Genomic DNA, 17,853 nt, shown 5'->3' on the forward strand with positions numbered 1-17,853 from the left:
TACTGCAGTCGACTGAGTGTTCAGACGCAGCCAGCAGGCACTGAGGACAGCCACCTCAGTCTGTCCTTCTTTGTTTACTGTTACCGCAGTCTATCCATTTATTATTCCATCTGTCTATCCTTTTTCTAACAGCCGACCAGTCTTAACTCTGCACCACCTGCATCTCCATTGGTTATTGATCACCCTGTCAATTTCTGTTGTATCAGTAGCAGTCATTCAGGATCTGCTCCATCTCTCTCACATGTTCACCTCTTCTCTCCATCCTATCATCTCTAATTCATTTCAGACAGCAAAGGTTAACCTCCATCTGCCAATATTGACCAGGGATTAAAAAAAAAAAAGAATATTTAAAAGGGACAGAAATGCATTTATGCTCTTAACAAACATCAAACCAATGAACATAAAAACAATAAACCAGTGACATCATGCTGCTGATGTGAAATGCCAGTAAAAACCATTCAAAAAGAATCAGATCAGTAGGTTTTAAAACACCGAGGAAGAAAATTAAAACAATAAATCCATCATGTGGACAGCTTAATGCTCACTTCCTGTTTAACATCTGTCATCACTACAACCAATTCCCCAGTAATGAAACCAGTTTGCCTGTAAGAGCAGTAGAATCCTCCCTCTAGTCCAGTCTGTTCACCTGGTGTGACCCTGTTGCTTCTTCAGCAGAGTGCAGCCCAGACCACATTCTTCTGTCTGACCCGACTGACTCAGAGAGAGTGCCAACAATGCCTGACTAAAAAACACTAAAAAGCACAATTTCCCTATTGTAACACTATATTTTATGCTAATCTGACATTTCTTAACCTGAGCCTGGACATGAAGTTTTTGTCAGAGCTCAGCCCGGTGGGTCGAAACGGGCTTGTGTCTGGTCTCCATGCTCTAGTCTTCAACTGACAGAAATACACTGAATAATTCACTGTTTGTTATTATTGTCATAAGTCATCTGACTTTTAATTCTCTATCCTGGCAAAACCTGACAGCCACTGTACTGTGTGTGTGTGCGTGTGTGCGTGTGTGTTTTTGTTTCATTGTAATTGTATAAACTAGCATGACTGCCACAAATTAAAAGGATGTACACAAATACAGACACTCATACATGTACACATTTTCAGATGGGACCCAGCCTGTATGTCGGCCCAAGCCATTAAAACTCAATCTAACACTAACTGTTGCCTGCTGGCCTCAGGCCAACCACGGGCCATGTAGGGACAGGAAATTACAGGGCAGTGCTGAGTGAGCCCGTGCTGAAATCAGCAACAGTGACAACAAACACAGAAGCAGCCATTATCACTGCTTCTAACTATCACTTACTATGGAATGCAAACAATGTCATACAATCACAGTTTTGATATCAGTCATGTCACAGTCGGTGCAGAGTGTGACGCAAGACAATGAGATGGTGAAGGCTTTAGAAAAATGCAAAGCGACAAAGAAAACAGAAGATTTGATTCTTTGTGGAGGATGAATTCCCCTGAGTGGAATATTATGTAAGCAAGAAGAAAACAGACTGATACAGAGATCAAAGTGATACATGTGGGAAAATAAAGATAAACCATGTTTTTAGTTGTTCTTTATTACAACTGATGAAGACAAATAAGGGGACCAGTAGTTTTATGAGCCACAGGCAGAAAGACAATAACATACATTGTTATTAAACCTGATATAGCTGAACATTATAACATTATGACATTATATGATCATATCCTCAGAATAAATTACCGCCCCTGTCATTTCTTTAGGTTGTGAAAGATGTAAACTCATCATGTGTCTTTTTACAGAGCAGGAACAACACTGACTGGGCCCCCGGACAAAAGCTTAGCAAAGTGTGTTTGACTACACAAACCAAGTCAGCGTTCGACAGCAGTCGTGACACAACTCAGTTTGATGAAGTGAACACACTGCAGTCTGAGAGCTGCCATAAAAACACAACAATACAGCAAAACTGCAAGCTCACAAGCTCAACACACTGTGACCCACAGGACATTCAAAATGATAGTGATGTACTGGAGACTCTCCAAATGCAAAGGCACAATCATGCACATGGCCTAATTTAATTTCTTACTTATCCTCATTATTACTATTGTTATTATTATTATTATTATTATTATTGTGTGTCTGTAACACACCAGACAGCCTCAACGGTCTCAGTACAATGTGCTGATATCACTCTGCCTCTCTGTCAGGCACATGACAAAAAATGATGACAGAGATAGTGACACATTCCTGTTCAACCTATGCAGCAATCAGATTGTGTGTGTGTGTGTGTGTGTGTGTGTGTGTGTGCTTATAGTACATATTGAACATGCAGAACGCACACTCAGGATAATGCAAAGAGAAGAACAGAAGTGTTCAGTCTGTCCCTCTGTGTGTCGTCTGCCTGCATGCACTGATTACTATCAGCAAACACACTGATAACCTCAATACAGCTACACACACACATAAACACACAAATGTACACAAACAGAGTACACTGATGATTCAGTCAAGAAAAACATACACATGATAGGAATGGGAAAACTCAGTGTCTGGTGAGTCTGTTGCTATAGTAACCAGAGGCAGCAATGAGCATTGGCCACACACACACACACACACACACACACACACACACACACACACACACACACACACAGCCACAGTGAGGAGCAGAAATAGGAGACACAGAGAACAAAGGAGAGCAGGTGCCATACTTACAACAGCATGTGATATGATCAGTATCCACTCTCAGTATCACTACAGGCTGTGTGTCACTCAGTTCTTATGGCCGGATCACAGCACCAGTTAGAGACACTAACCACAGGCTCAGGTCATCAATACAACCCTGCTTCACACTGTGTACATGACCCCAGTGAGAGTTTGGCTGAGTGATTCAGGAACCCACAGCTGGACAAGGGTCCCAAAGAGAGCTGTTTTCCAGGGGCCCAGAATCTGTGGCAGCACCGCTGATGATGCTTCATGTATTTGCCATAATAGTGTTCACACTTACATTGTCATAGTAAACACATACAATTTTCAGTATTTAAGTGTTGTGAAATATTGCTACTTATTTAAACGTGTTTCTCCGACGTTCCTACTATCATGAACAGTGACATTATGCCAGAAGCGTCAAAAATTGCACAAATAGGTGTCACATCTGAGTCATCCTCAGCCCAGAATCTGTATGATCATATCCAAAGATCAATTCATGTTTACCTTCAGATTTACATGTGTACTGTGTAGCGGGTGTTGGGGCATTGGAATTTTGATTTCAGTGAGTCCAGCCTCTCATTTGAGAAATGAAGCTGAGATGCAGCTGACTGCCTCACTCAGGTTTGACAGTTCATATATATATGTGTGTGTGTGTGTGTACAGCGGCTCAGCAGCATATAATCTGCCCATCACTAACGGCTGCAGAGCAGCTTTCTGGCTGGCTGCACATCAGGCTGCTGGCAGCCAATGAGCATGAGGCATGAAAGCAAACGACCAATGCAGATAGAGAAGCAAATCTGCCTTTTAAATAGAGCGCCAGAGAAAGCTGCAGAAAACACATACCGATACAAAATATAGAATACTGGGGAGTTGAGCACGGGAAAAATGGGAGACAACATTTGCAGGAAGATGCGATATTATATGTACTAGATGTGTGTTTGCTCTCCGTCTGTGTGGATCATATATACTGCTGATAACAGTGGAAGTAAGAAATGTCCTTTGTTTTTTAATTTATTGAGTGACCTAGATGTGAACAGTCAACAATATTGAATCAATCAGGCCACAACCCTTTGTGTCATCCTGCAGGAATGCAGTGGTTGTGTTTCTAGTCCAACAAGCCTTTTAACCCTTTTTGATGACTTCATGAGGTTTTTAAGCAGCTACATGACCCTCCGTCTGTTTGTCTGTATCTCAGCCCTAGGGCTGCCCTCTATGTCATGTCCACACACACACACACACACACACACACACACACACACACACACACACACACACACACACACACACACACACACACACACACACACACACACACACACACACACACACACACACACACACACACACACACACAGTAAGCTCTATCCGCTCTCCAAAAACTCTAATCTGATTTATTGAGCTTGACTGCACAGAAAACATGTAGACTAGCCAGGCTAAAAAGAGTCTTTTATAACCTTTACCCCAACCAAAAACCCCCCACCTCCATCGCCTCACACACAAAATTACAACCAGCCGGGGTATTTGAACCCGAGCCTCCCCGCCACTATTTTAGACACAGAGAACTGCTACTCCTGCTGGAGGAAATGTTACGTCAGACCCAACTTCACCACAAACAAGCCTAGTCTTAATGTGAACTACATTTGTCACCAACAGGATTATTGCCAATATACAGCGCATCATTACAGATAATGATGTCGCTGATAACCGTTGGAATGTGGTCATTAAACCTGGCACAGTTTGGTCTGAGTAGCAGAGCTTCTACCCTGACAGTCTGCACTGATATTAAACTAGGGGCACTTCAACAACAATGTCACGTTAGCTAGCTAGTTAGTTACTAAGACATCAGCAAGTAGTAGTGATTGTTTTATGCCCTCAGTTTGAAGTGTGCCTCTGAAAAACTCTGTTTGAAGACCATGTGGCCCGAACACTTCACCCTAACCCTCTATCCCATCAACAGTCCTCACACCCACTTCACCCTACCCCTCAGACGTGAAGACGAACATGTGCCCACCTCTGGAAGTGACTGTGGTTGAGAATACTTCTAAGTATTTAGCAAGGAGCAGGACTCAAAATGAGAGAAATGATCGAGGCTTGAGCTCTTTAAAATGAACCATTATTGGTTTTCCACGCACAAAACCATATTATTAGTTTGTTTAACAGTAGTTAACAAGTAGGCGATAAAACACCATGACAAAAATGAGGCTCAGGCATTGAACTGCTGCAGCACAAATGTCTGTCGTTTCAGGAGCATATTCAACTGACAACTGGCTCATGTCACTGTGAGAAGTATAGGGAGAGGTGGAGGGAGATAACATGGAATAAAACATTGGAAACAGAAATGTGTGTAAGTGATATGCAGCCCAATACGTCTATCACTGAAGTGCCCCTTTGCTGGCATAACCCACCAGCCAAATATTTATGGATGTGTTTCTTTAGCTTGAAAACGACAGATAGCAAAAGTCATTGTCATTTTAAACGAAGGGGACATTTGACCGACAGCAAACTTAATTTCTTTTCTTTTTCTTTGGCCACAAACTGCAAAGGTACCAGTCAACTGTGTATCAGTTATATGGATCAACAAGTCTTAATAATTACGGCACTTTAATAGTGCAAGTACTGCACTACAATACAACAAAAACAGAGCCAATCAGAAAGCTTTAATTTGGAAACAAAGGAGGGAGAGAAAAACAACAACAGCTGAGCTGAACAAGAATAATCACTGTTGTGCTCGAGAGCACAGAACTGCAGGTGCTGAGAGGAGGTAGATCTGTGGACTGTAAGGAGGGAGGAAAACAAATGAGACAGGAGACAGAGATTATGTAAAGACAAAAGGCAAATCTGTACGCGCCTGATAATTAAAAGAGCATCATTTGAACTTTAGGAAGAAAAAGCAAAGATGTAAAACCTGATTACTATGAAATGAATGAAAGAGCAATAAAAAAAAGAGAAACAAGATGATGAAAGAAATGGATTTGATGGCATGAGGGAGGACATAGACAAAGAGAGGCAAGGAATTAAGAGAGGAAGAGGACAATGATAGAGGGGAGAGCATCACCGGTGACAGACAGCAGAAAATGAAGCATGAAGGAGAAGAAATGTTTTAAGAGGAGGATGAAACGGAACAAAGGAAAGAAGGAAAAGGAAAGGGAAGAGAAGAGATGGGAGGTTTGTGATGTCAAGAGCAAGAGGGAAATGAAGATGAGAGCATCATCTGTGCCCAGTGATGAAGAAGGTGTCAAATAGAACTGAAGGCAAAAAGATTCCAACATGATAAAAGGAGGATGGATGAGATGAACACAAAAAGAGGATAGTCAAGCTGCCTGGAATCTGAGTTACTAGTCTACCGCAGCGGCAACCAGGTTGACAACGCTGTAACCAAGGCTCCCCTTCCCTTGACAACGGACCAAATGATGCTGCTGCTGCTTTCTACTGCTACAGAATATCAATCAGCAGAGGAGAGAGGGGAGAGACACACAGACTTTGATAGAGAGACGGTCCCCCAGAGGTACATAAATATATGAAGCAGCTTCTGAGTCGCTGGGCTGCTGGCTGGCTTCCCCTCGCAATTACCAACGAGCAAGAAAGAGTCAGTCGAGGGGGGGAGAGAGAGAGAGGAAGAGAGAAATCTCATCATGCAGGGACAGCGAGCAGAGAAGAAGAAATCTCATGCAAAGAAGAAATTCAAGCAGAGCTGCTGTGGGCAAAGACACGTTTGATGTTTCCTGCTAATATAAAGCACACAGACTCACTACGATAGTGTGTGTGCGTGTGCGAGTGTGTGCGTGTACATGCATGGTTTCATCACTACTGAAATTGCTAAAAGTGAAAAACGCAGGGCAATATTTCAGTGAGAAGACCTGCAGATGAATGAGAACAAAGGAAGATGGAGGGGCAGCTAGACAGAGGGATGAAGAGGAGATGGAGGGAGAGATGGAAGGATGGAAGCTAATCATGCATGACTGAAGGTGAATGGGCCGTGCTGTGGATGTTCCAGTGTAAATGCTCCTACATCCAGGACAAGACATTTACAGCCATTGTACTCCTTGTTGGTTCTGCACACACACGCACACTTCACCTGCAAACCTACAGTCTGACTCACACGCTTGTTCAAATGAAACTCATCACTGGTACCTGGTCTTCAAACTGAAACGGGCATGGAGGACTTAGTTTCATAATATTTGGGACAATATCATGATATGAAATTCCGGATATTGCCTTTTACATGCAACAAGCACTGTGCACTAACCCTAACCCTTTCATCACTACTCTTCAACTGAGAACTACTTTAAGTGTTAATGTGCAAACTGACAATTCAACTGTCCACAGGTCTCAGGTCACATCTCTGCATTCAACAAATACAATTCTGCTGCTTTATACTACGTTCAGCTCTTACACTTCAACTGCCGTATCAGCTAGGGTTGGGCCGATGAAGGATGTCATCGTCCAGGCTGACAGCCACGACTACTGATCCCTGAGCATCGTAACATTGTGATTCAAAAGGCTCCCAACCAGAGAGCACAATGAAGCGGCGTGTCCCCTCAGAGTTGCTGTTGTTTGTGAAATGTGGGGAGAGGAAATGATAGAAGCATGTTGCTGCTCAGTGCACTAACATTACGTCTCCTTGTTCCGTTAATAATTTTCTTATTTAACCGACTCAGTTAGAAGAACCCCAGACACTCGGGTCAATTTGTGGCAGCAGTGTTTCTGTTCCCGCCGGCTGCTGTTTCTCTGTCATGTGTTTTTTATACAGTTTTCTTAGCGTAGCTTCCTCGGCTAGCTGACCAATGTTTTATGCATGTGGTGCGGAGACGAGGATGCTTTTAAACCTGGCACAGGGATGTATGTCGGTGGTAATGGGAGAAAGTATCAACTCCTTTCAATGCTTATACGTCGAGTGAAACTTGCAATGAATGCTCCTATTCCTATACAGTACAACATTTGACCTGTTTACAACGTGTGCACTTTGCATCTTCAAAATCACACCTGAACTTTTCTAGGGCTGCACAATTAATCGCAAAATAATCAAAAATGCAATATCCAAATCGCAAGAATTGCAATTATGTTATTACTTTTAAGGTAAACTGTGTCACAAAAGAATGGCAAGAGACCAGGAGAAATGTCGCATCATCATGATTTTACTAGTTTTTCAATGACAATGAAAATTGTGATGTAAAATTTTATCATCCATAATAATCATGAAATATGTTGCAATCGCAATATCTGTCAAAAATAATCGCAATATCACTTTTTGACCATATCGTGCAGCCCTATTATCTTCAAAAACGAAATGGCCTGTTCTAGTTCAGGATTCTTACACTGTGTGTTGTATTATTTCCTCCACTATATTCAATTTAAATAGCTCCAGCCTGACTTCTCAAGAACAAGTGAAAAAAGGACACCTCACATGTTTATTCCACTATCATTATTAAAGTTTCCACTCACAACATCATCTTTCACTTCTTCACAATGTGCTACAGCCCTGATTCCAAAAGAATTTGTTGTCCTCAGTTCCCAAACACTTACTGAGGGTTTTAAAAGGAAGAGTTGATGCAACAGAGCGTTCAAGGCCATAGGTTTTAAATGGAAGCCACACACAGACCAGGCTGAGGTCTAGAAAAGATTCATAATGTTTCCTTTAAGTCACCAAACTAATAAAATGCATTCAACCCAGTTCAACAAGACTACCAAAAAGATGAGCTTTCGAGTGGTCTAACTGGGCTGAAGCTCCAACACAACAGAGACTAGATCCCACAATACTGCTATGAACTGGACCCGTCATTGCTATTTTACACTAAAACAAATGGTGGTGGCATTTCTAGATAGCATGTCGGCGTTCCTGAAGCAAGAGGAGTGATGTCTAACACATCAGTGCTGGTAACAGTGTCCCATCATGCTGGCTCACCCTTATATACAGACACCAATTCAACTCTGTTACTACCTCCACTGCCAGCTTAAAGGCAGAACAACAATGACCCCCTATTCCGTGTTTATACGTTTAATATAGAATGGCAAGTTGTAATAACAGCGCAACATGCCCGCCATTAACAGGCTGTGTAAAAGGGACTACAGACAGCCAGGACACAGAGGGGAGAAGACTGGCTCTGTTATGGAGGCTCACTAGGGTGCAAGTAATGTGAAGGAGAGACAGAGAATAAGGGAGCAGATGAGCTGAAGTAATACCCAGTGACAGCATGAAGAGACATCCCCTCTTCTACAAGGTCATCTCCCTCTCTCTCTCCTTCCCTCTCTCTCTCTAGAGAGCGGCTGTGGCTCAGGATGTAGAGCAGGTCGTCCACTCATCACAGGGTCGGTGGTTCGATCCCCAGCACTGGCTGCATGTCCAGTTGTCCTTGGGAAAAATACTGAACCATCGCTGTGAGAGTGTGTGAATGGTTTTGGACAGAGAGTGCTTGCCCTTGAAAGGCAGCCTCTGCCATCAGTGTATGAACGTGACAGGTGTTGTAAGGCCCTTTGCTGCATGTCATGTCAAATGTTGGGTTGGGTTTTTCTCCCTTTTTTGACGTTGTGAGTTAAGTTTTGACAATCTTCAAAGTCTAATGTATGGATCTGGATGTAAGAAATCAGGTGTATTTCGGTGGCTGGTGCCTCTTTCTGCTCTACTGAGTGCCATTCTAGTTTCATATCACAATGTGACAGTAGGGCGGCAGTGGCTCAGTCCACAGGGACTTGGCCTGGGGACCGGAGGGTAGCCGGTTGGAGCAGTTGCCAGTTGCTGGAAAGGTGTCAGTTCACCTCCTGAGCACTGCCATGGTGCCCTTGAGCAGCTGCTGCTGGTGCCTCATATGGGGCAGCCCCCTCACTCTGACACCTCTACGTTAATGCACAGTATAGGTCCTGTGTGCGTATGTGTTTTTCGGGCCCTTGTATGTAAAAGAGTGAAAAAAAACATAATTTCTCTGTAAAGGGATTAATAATGTTCATCTTCTTCTTCTTATACAGCAGAAAAACAAAATTTACCAATGCCAGTTTTTTCTGATACTGTGCTGCTCTGTAGAACAGCTCTATATAAATGCATTTCCTTTTATCATTTCCTATCTGTCAAACTTACAAGAGAACCAAAGCCGACAGACACAAGATGGCAAGAAGGACAGAAAGTGTGGAGACGTGCAATGGATGTGTGGAAATTGGGGGAAAGTAGGGAGAAGTAGGCGAAATGAAGAAAAAAAAGCTGGCAGACAGAGAAGGAGATAGACGGAGAAAAAGATAGAGAGCGAGCAGGAGAGAAAGAGGGAAAGTAAACAGCCTTGAGCAGAGTGATGTGACCCAGCTCCCCCTCCTTTACTCCTCCTTCATCTCCTCCATACGAAGGATGTGTGGGCCCAGGAGAGAGGAGGGAGGAGGGAGGAGGGAGGGAGAGGTGAGAGGAAGAGAGGGAAGGAAAAGGCACATCCAAAAATAGCACTGTGTTGTTGTCAATGCATTACGAGGAAAATACTAACTCCAACACTTCCTTCTGAACCGCTGATTTCAGCCTGTTTCATCTTAATGCGTTTCCACATTTTTTTACAGTCTGCACTGCATTAGCACCCAATGCAAACATATTTACTGAGCTACCACAGGTTATCACAGTCAACATGTCTAAAGTACCAATCAAAGTAAACAAAGTGAAGACATGTGAAGAAGATTCAGAGGTTTAAATTGTCTTACACCAACTTTTGCTCAATAAATTGAATAGAAAGTCATCTTTTTAAAATATCAGTAAATGCGTATATTTGTATTAATGTTACTTGGATGGTCCATAATATTTTCACTGCAGACCAGAACCAATAAAGTGCAACTGTTTCAGAGATGGAGGCATCCTGATACTTTTAGAGTTCCCTTGATTCCTACTGAAGACCTATATCTGAAGAAGCTGCCCAAAGAGGATGTTGGGGACTATTTTCAGCAGCGGGTGTGTTCATGGTAATGAAGGAAGATGTCACCCAGTGAAAAAGTGAGGAGCACTGATGTGTTTCTAAATTAAGCTCTATGACACAGAGGAATAGGACACACATGGGGTACGTTCATGTATGTATAAAGATGTTGACTTTAAAGGGAGCAAACACATTTTCAAACAAGACTGAATGAAAAAGTTGTGGAGAGCCGCCTCCATTCTTGTAATCCTCTGATTCCTGTATGCTGACTGACTCGTGGACTTAGACTACAACCAAATGCAATCTGTTTCTCAGATCCAGCCTTTAGAGCTGCCTGTCCATCATTTGGAAGTGAATAGGTCAGATTTGTTTGGTCAGTCATTAATAAACCTGTTAATCAGCTCCGTCTGCTGTGGAAACAACATATGTATACTGTGAATGCAGTGCTGCTTGTGGTGGTGGTCAACACGCAGTCACAGCAGAACAGTGACATCAGTTGATATGTCTTGTTGCACATGATGTTAACAGATGAACTATTGTATGGCTCTTTATATTCTATGTGCTCTCAGATCTCAGAATAGCGTCACAAGTCAATTTTCATCTCTGCTCTTTCTATCTTCAGCTCTGCAGAGCTGATAACGCTTTCTGAATCCATTTTAGAAATGCCAACTAACCTAAATCAATTGTCAGAAATAAAACATTTTTGATTATCGAATAAAAGTCATTTGTCTTTGTCATTTTGCAAAAATGTCATCCACTGCTCCCAACTTCGTCTTTGCTTCTCCTCCCTGGTTTATATCAAATTAAATGTTCTTTGGGACAAAACACGACCTCTTCATGATCCGATGAGTTGCCAGTTTGAACAGCATTAGTCAGATTAGAAGCTGAGGTGACAATATTCGATCACATTGTAGTGAAAAACAGAATCTAATAAAGAGCCATAAACCCTTTCTGAAATATGGAATACTGTAGAGAATATGGGCGGACAGTGTTGAATATTCAGCAGAAGGCGAGGACACAAACTGGAAGAAAAACAAGGCATGCTTTTCTTTTCTCTCAGCCACTTTTTCTTCCTCTCTGCATTTTCCTTCCTCCCTCCTCTCTCACTCCATCCCTCCTGATAATACAGCTCTAATAATAGCTGAGTTGCATCGAGACAATCGTTTGGTGGAATCTAGGGCAGCCACTGCAGAGGCAGTATGGGAAAATCCCTCCCGTCTTCTCCAGCCCGCATGCCTGCCTGCCTGCCGACTGTGCACGCATATGTGTGTGTTAGCATTCAACCCATCCTACATAGAAACAAACAGACATAGGAGTTGGGACTTTATACCTACAGCGTCTACTGCTGGATGTGTTTTTAACAGAGGGAAAAACTTTATGAAACTCTGCAGACAGCCTCTTCACTGTGTTTCACTGCATCCGTCAGTAGAAAATGTGCCCCAAGCTTCTGAATAGTTCTTCATAGAAACAGTGTGCCTGTGACACAAGGAGCATAACCAGATAAAATCACTCCAATACACCCATAAAAAATTATCTTTATCTATAAATCTTAAATCAAACTACTGCAGCACCTCGTATTCAGTCTTTGTATGCAGAATAATGGTAGTAAACCAGGACAAAGAGTGGTGGAACAGATGAAAAACTGCACAGTATGGTAAAACATTTCTATTGTGATTATTTTGGCATATTTCATGATTGTAATATGAGTCACAATTAGTGAGAATGATCATTTTGGTTCACAATTTTCTGTTTAACTGAAAAACTATACAAATCATGAGTTAGTTCCTACATGTGGAGAACAAGATATATCGGCGAGGACGTCTCTGTTGCACTACATTACTTCTTTATATGTTTTACTGTCATACATTTTACCATGCAGCTACTGTAATTTGGATATTGCACTTGATCATATTGTGATTACAATAATATTTTGTTTAATTTTGCAGCTCTAGCTGGACATGCGTCTGGAAAATCAAACTATTAAACATTCTTAACCATCAGCTAAATGAATGTGTTACAGTTGTGGAGCCCTGCTGTCACAACCCCTTCACATAATGCATCTCAGTCAGTTTCTGGTGCCTTCCTGTATGGACAGGCACACGCTGTAGTTGTCCCGTAATTAGTCAGTGGCCCAGCAGCAGCTCTCACCAACAATGGACTATAGAAAGCTTCTTATAATAGAGTCTTGACTGACTGCAACCTTAAACAGTTGAACCTAATTAAAAGGCTATTATACCACTCATATTGGAGCATATGCAGGGTATGACATGATATTATGTCATAATGGCATTTTTGTTTTTTTCTCACAGACCTCATGTCAACATTTGAGAATAATTTGAATTACCACTGTAATATTTACTTTCTTTTAATTAACTACAAAAATGTGTTCTTTGTATTGTTTACCAAAAGTTCTTCTGAAGGAGATTGTTCCCTGCAGATTCATTTAATGTTGTGTGTCTCTAGCATGAAGCCAATGCTGACACTAAACCGCTGACCTTTAATTCACATTTGATATTTTAAATGATGAAGATATTGACCTTTTTTATTTACAAACATCTGCTGTAGCTTCCCTTGAAAATATCTGGACATGACATGAGATCTACATCTGATGATGTCATGGGTGACACAGGGGACAATACATAAAGGTTATGGACTGGATTAAAGAACAGAGTACTGGAGAACCACACACAGTGTATCTGTATTGGAAGTAACTCATACAGTAATAACATCCCTGAAGACCACAGTAGATTTTACATCTCATACTTCAGGTTCTATTGATATGACTTCACTACTGTTTTCTATCTCTTACAGAATGGCATGTCTAGAGGCCAAAGTCCTGTGGCTATCTGCTGAAAAGTGATAGTTGTCAAATCCCCTGGACATTTGTGTGATCTTGGATCCTGGGTTAATTATAATATAATTATAATATATACACATATACATATATACACACATAGACACACACATATATATAGTATATTAAAGGATCCAAGATCACACAAATGTTCAGGGGATGGGTTTAGTAGATAAGAGTGGGGTGTAAAGGACAAGGCCAAGCCTGTCCATCTGCTTCCACACAGTTCACAGGTGCCTCATCATGATGAGGGGATACTGCTGAGTATGTGCACAGCACAAGGTTTGTGTTAATTCCCCATCGTTAATTAAGATATAGCAACCATCCTATCCAATTTCATCCAATAACTGGAAAATGTATCCATACAAACTGTCAGGGAGACCTGTTGTTTCTTTATAACTGAACAGACCAACAGCATCAGTGTGTGACTTCAGATAGCACACCACTGTTCCACAAATAGGGGTAATGTGTGTATCACAACAGTGTCTGCATCTAGTGTAATGTTTAACATACAGCCGTGGTCAAACATTTACATCCACGTGTGAAGAACATGTACATCATGGCAGGATCCAGTTCCAATGATTTCTACAGCACTCATTTTTGTGTGACGAATGAGAGGAACACAAACGACTTTGTAAAAAAACAAAAGCATTCATGACGTTTGGTTCAGTAATTAATTTATTATACGTAGTCAGGAAAGTCACTCGGAGCCCTTTTCAAAGCAGTTACAGGTCCCAAATGAGGTGAAAATATCCGAGAGACATTTAACCAAATAATCGAATCACTGTATGAACCAAACTAATGAATGTTTTTGTGACAAAGTCGTTTGTGTTCCTCTCATTCCATCACAGAAAAATAAGAGCTGTAGAAATCATTGGAACTCAAAGCTGCCATGATATACATGTTCTGTATGTATGTTTTAAATCTGTCTGACATAACAACTCCATCCGCAATCAATTAACTATTGGACTATTGTATGTGCACCTGGCTGTTACAATGTTGTTCAATGCACAATGGTTTTGATGGGCTACATAATTAACCACAAGCTTCACCAGCAGCTATGATCAACCTCAGGGTGCAAACAAACAGCCTTTGACCATGGCAGTCCCCCAGCTTAGTGCAATATTTAAAAACTGACCAGCAACAGGGACAAATAAAATCAAGTCTATACTGATAAGACAAACAAAAACTGGACTCACAATTCCACCAATGTCACAGACACAAACACACACACACACACACACACACACACACACACACACACACACACACAGGCTAGTCAAATTACCATCATGTGAACACTCTGTGGTGTTGTGTCAGGCCAACATGAGAAACAGGGCTGGCTTCTACTACCGATTCATGTGACTTGGCTAAGACTCAACTGTGTGTGTGTGTGTGTGTGTGTGTGTGTGCACGTGTGTGCACGTGTGCATGTAGGATAGACAGAGTGAATGAGGAAGACGGAAGAAAGAAAAAATGTGCATGTGTGTTTCTAAGACAGAGAGAGCTGAAAGGACAGAGGAGAGGCCTCTGGGCAGCAAGTTTCCACTCACACACGCACACGCACACTCACACACGCATGTGCACACAAACACACAGAACGAGCTCTGGGGTTGATGTTGTGAACAAAGAAGACCTCTATTTGAGCAAGCATGCAAAAGTAGATCTGCACTGGGTTTGGAGAGCTACAAGAATGAGTGTGTGTGGCGTGTGTGTGTGTGTGTGTGTGTGTGTGTGTGTGTGTGTGTGTGTGTGTGTGTGTGTGTGCGTGTGTGTGCTGCAGAAGACAAATGGTCTCTGACATCTCAGGCTATTACAGAGAACAGCCTGGTACAAGAGAGGGGAGACGAGGAGAGGAAGATGGGGGAGGGAGTGTGAGCAGGGGAGGAGTTTGTTGATGACCTCAGTGTCATATAAGTACATATAAACCTCCATCAGCATAGATGTGATCATGTCTGTGGTGTGGTTTATACTGCCAAACAGATGCATACAGACAGCTGCAGACTGGATCAGTAGTGGTTCTGTTCACACTACTTTTTGGACTCTGCGTTCCACACGTGTGCAGACGTCTCACATAGCTTGTTGTAGTATAGTGGCCATGCATCACAACAAATTAGAGGTACACAGATGTCTGCTAAGCGCCTACGCATACACTCTCTGATGACCAAATTTACATCATGCATTCCCTAGTGGACCCTCACAGACCTGCTTTTGACAGCATGACAATCCTTTATTTGCTTCTCTCTCTGTGGTACTGTAGCTCCTCCACACTTTGCAGTGCTGAAATATGGCCCAAAAGCCAAAACAAACAGTCAAAAACAACAACTGATTTGTGACACATCCTATTTGCTAATCAGATTAATGGACTGACCCGTAATTGGTGAGACTTATTGCTTTTCATTATGTTGGTGCTAATGGATATTAGATTAGAAAAAGTCAGGAGAGCATTACATCTGAGGACCAAACATTCACATATTCACAACAGTGGAGGTTCTCTGTTGCAGCATGTTACCATGAAATCTGCTTCCCCCTACATAAACACCAACCTTCAACCAAAACCACAACCAATCATTTCTGCAATGCCAAACCTAACATTAACCTACATTAAATCTCAACCCCAACCATGGAGAACAATGGTATGTGAACCACCCATTAAAGTGGAACTGATTTCGACAGACTGGTCCCTACTTTACAGACATTACATTAATATAGTGAACTAGATGACCAGGTTTCTTCAGATTTGTTTATATAATCAACATGCATCTCAGGTGTTCTGATCACAAGTCGACAGTAGATCCATTCACACCAGGCATTACAAAGCATCTTCACATTTGCCTGAATGACCACTTGTGATTGGATGTTGCTATATAAATATATATAAATATATGTATATATATATATATATATATATATATATATATATATATATATATATATATATATATATATATATATACACACATGTATATACATATATGTACAAATAAACACGTACACCACAAGACCGTCATTTGTTTAATAGAATTATTCTATTCTATTCATTCTTATGAAATGTTTTTTTGTAAAAGCAAAGTGCAGGTCAGTCTTCAGTAAAGGTTTTCTTTTATTTATACCACTACAATATTTTCTTCATTATAGACAGTACAACAGTTAGCCTGGTGGTGCAGCGGCATTCTTGCATTCTTGAAGGAAAACGTGCCAGCGCCAAGCTAACATTTCTGCAGAGACTGCAAGATTCCAGAAGACCAGAGTTCCTGGATTTCCCTTCCTGTCTTTCATTTATTTCCTCTGGTTTTCCCTCCAGTCGGCTGACAACATCTAATGTAACAATTGTGTAAAACAAACCATTACAGCTATAATACTACAAGCAGAATCTGATCAGCTTTTCTAATTACAATCAGTTGTGCTTCCAAAAGGAGACCACTGCAGTTCTGATCAATAAAAAAAGCAGTCACACACAAAAATATGTACAGGCCGGAGAGTTGTTAGTGTCTGATTAAAGGGATCACTCTCTCCTCCTACTTCACACCTTGACATGCTCAGGGTGTGTTAGGATTCCAGTGTTACCTGTCTGAAACCTGACTCCACACACACCCACAACCAGGCAGGAGAGTAGAACAACTTGTTTCCAGAGGCGGTTATTCTAGTGGCGTTAATTACCATGAATGAACTGGCTCTGGACACACACACACACACACCCATACAACCACACACCCACACACACACACACACACACACACACACACACACACACACACACACACACACACATACAGCGCCTCCAGTTTCATAGCATTAGACACACGAGTGGAGACACTTGGCAAAATTGGATTGTCTGTTACTGCCCTCTTTTATCCTCTCCCCTTTTCCTCCTTTACCTCAATGCCCTCTCTCTATCCTTTTCTCCTCTCTATCCTTTTCTCCTCTCTATCCTTTTCTCCTCTCTCCATGTCTTCACTTTGCAGAGGAAGATACTGTTCAGATACAGTAGCCAGTTATTACTGCTGTCAGACACACATTACAACTGAGTCAGCAGGCAGTCTTTTTATAAACAGTAGCTCTAGAATAAAGTCATTAAATGCCAGAATACTGCCAACAAAAATGAGTTGTAGTTTATGACACAATATCAACGTAACAACCATAAAGATAAAAGTTCAGTGCTTGTGATCATAAGTTCATACTACACATACATACACCTGATGACAACTGACTAGACTCCATACAAACTGAGCTAACAACTCGATTCGCTGAAGATGCCAGTGAGATAAAGACACTCACGAGGTCAAGCTCTTTTTCCATTTCAGCTTACCAACTATGGAAAGAGAAGTTCCACTTTCTAGTTGGTTCCAGAGCTTTCAATCATATCACATGGTCTTTATCAACAGAAGGACTTTTCTCGGTTTTCAAGGAATTCCTTAAAAAAGTCTGAAC

The 17,853-nt window shown here is 41.6% G+C and overlaps 1 protein-coding gene across 1 annotated transcript in view; it reads right to left on the reverse strand.

Annotated features, from left to right (window-relative positions):
* The window catches only part of jmjd1cb (jumonji domain containing 1Cb), a 115,289-nt gene that overhangs the window by 65,477 nt on the left and 31,959 nt on the right, over window positions 1-17,853 (reverse strand). The gene's annotated exons all lie outside the window — the stretch shown is intronic.

The sequence above is a fragment of the Pagrus major genome, chromosome 20 (genome assembly GCF_040436345.1).
Source record: "Pagrus major chromosome 20, Pma_NU_1.0".
In the NCBI taxonomy this organism is placed as follows: domain Eukaryota; kingdom Metazoa; phylum Chordata; class Actinopteri; order Spariformes; family Sparidae; genus Pagrus; species Pagrus major.